General features: G+C 32.4%; 1 long non-coding RNA gene across 1 annotated transcript; it reads left to right on the top strand.

Moving 5' to 3' along the window:
* The first annotated feature begins 236 nt into the window (after positions 1 to 236).
* On the top strand, positions 237 to 1,998 carry LOC149910003 (uncharacterized). The gene is made up of 3 exons (XR_016458420.1): positions 237 to 646; positions 773 to 834; positions 909 to 1,998. It is a non-coding gene; the product is annotated as an uncharacterized LOC149910003 (long non-coding RNA).
* Positions 1,999 to 2,335: the final 337 nt, after the last annotated feature.

The following is a 2,335-nucleotide window of genomic DNA, read 5'->3' as shown; positions in this document are numbered from 1 at the left end:
ACTTTCTGACACTGGGTATAACACTGCTTGTCATCGTGGTAACCTACCCGGCTGGTAACTGGTATGTCTTAAGGTGATGAATTAATTTTTCTAACATTTACGGCCCTTTTTAAACCTTCGTAATTTTTATATTATTAAAGTTGTCGTGATGAAAATTCTTGACAAGAAAGTTCAATAGTAACACAATACGTCTATCGTTTTAGAAACATGATTCCATGATATTTTCTCGATAGAAAAAAAATACAAAGTTCTCATTGTTATTTTTTTTTAATCTCTGGCATCTTCAAAATAACAAACGTAAAGTTACGACTTTTTGGATATTAACTATAAAATATACAACCTATACGTCTACCGTGTTAGAATTTTGAAATATGCGATGGTTTTGAAATAAACAAGAAATACTTTAAATTAGCGCCTGACCAGCCAATATAGCGAGAGCCGCCCTGTACCTTCCTACCCCGATCGCTGCACGAGTCATTCCCGCTACGGCCGTCACACGGGGAACTTGTGTCGCTCGCGCAATCGTAAAAAAGGGTGACAACACGATAAGACAAAATGAGACAAATGGGGACAATAAAGAAAATAAGAAGAAGAAACATAAAGGTTGGAGGAAAAAGAATGCTTACAATTGGAACAAATTAATGAAGTAAGTTGGTTTTATTTTAAATTTGATGATAATTGTATTATAGACGATGTTTGATATGTACCCCTGTTTTAAGTACATAACGAATGTGTAAGATTTTTTCATTTATAGCATAAATAATCTTTTCAGAAATCCGGAATCCAGAAGGAAAATAAACCCACTGATTGTTCACAATGTGAACCCACTCCTTCGTAAGTACCTTTATTCAGTCAAAAATGTATGTTATCAACGCTCTACTGGTTTTATCGCATGATTCCATTTTTAGCAAAAAGCAACAAAGTGCAAAGAAATAAAAAATCATGGTGAACTTAGTGGAAGTATGGTGGACGTAATATGGAATTATGGAACAGGAGCTCGTTGGAGTAGTATTATATTTTAAAAAAATACGAAAAAATTTCAAGAATTTCTTAGTAGGTGGTAGATAAGTATGTTGTATAAAGAATTTGATGTTGATATTTATTTCATTTATACTTACTACACCTGTGCGGGAAATTGCTTAGTACTAAAACCGGTTTATATTCATATTTACATAGTAATGTGAGTTTTCATTTCGAAAAATTTTGTGTAAGTATATTAAATTGAGTTCCTGGGTGATCTGGAAACACAATTGGGCCCGGAGGATGGCGCTGCAGTCACTCCTCCTAATCACATGAACCGATTTGGATGAATATTTGTGTGCACATTTCATTGTTGTGGGATGATTGGTTGATTCGTTTTCACATTAGCTAATACAATTATGTATTTTTGTTGTTAGAAAGTAAACTTAATTTAATGTTTATAATACATTATTATTGGTATAAATAAGCCAGTGTTCGTCTCACATTGCTGTACCTGCCTACCTATCCTACCAGGGCCTAACTTTGTTCTGCCTATTTTATTTTGATTATGTATTTGTAATGAATAATTACAATTATAATAGAGTGCAAAAAATAAATACATGCGTCAATATATTTTGTGTTTTTTTTAAACAATTTTTTTATTTAAAAAAATATCATTCCGACCGCGGCTTTGCCCGCGTGGAATTAGGTTATATCGTGAATCCTGTTTTATCCCACAGAAGTGTTCAGTTCGGATAAAAAGTATCCTATGTGTAAATCCAGGCAATTAGCTATATTTTATCAAAATTGGTAATGTAGTCTTGACGTGATTAAGTAACAACTAACAAAAAAATATACAAATTAACATCCAAAGTTTCGCATCAGTTTTACTGTATTAGTGATATCATCCACTCTTGACTTTGACTGAGAAGAATTAGGGTTTATAACTTCTTTCAGAAATAGTACCTTTCATTTCTGGGCATGATGTAATATCTACGTCAGCATCAAATTCTATCTAAATCAATTCAGTAGTCCGCGTAATTAGGTACTATTTCATTTTTTCATAGTAACAATATTTTTTGTTATTTTAAAGATTATTTATAACCTGTATTATTTTGTAATAAAGTAAACATTACGAAATAATAATAATTAATAATTATTAATAATGTCTAAGTAGTTGTTAAAAAGAAGATAATTTTGTGTTTATAAGCAAGAAAATAAAACCAATAAATCAACAATTAAATATATGTATAACAATATTATAACTGTATGACGACTCCATACATGTTTGTCCCGAGTCGGCCAGCGGCAGCGCGGCGAGTATGCAAGAATGACTTCGCGCACACCCGCGTTCGCGATAGCGAGCTATTAGACT

This window comes from Colias eurytheme, chromosome 3 (assembly GCF_061535395.1).
Source record: "Colias eurytheme isolate Ceu_HAF_F1 chromosome 3, ilColEury1 Martin Lab GWU primary, whole genome shotgun sequence".
NCBI classification, from domain to species: Eukaryota; Metazoa; Arthropoda; class Insecta; order Lepidoptera; family Pieridae; genus Colias; species Colias eurytheme.
This window is presented reverse-complemented; position numbering and strand designations above follow the sequence as displayed.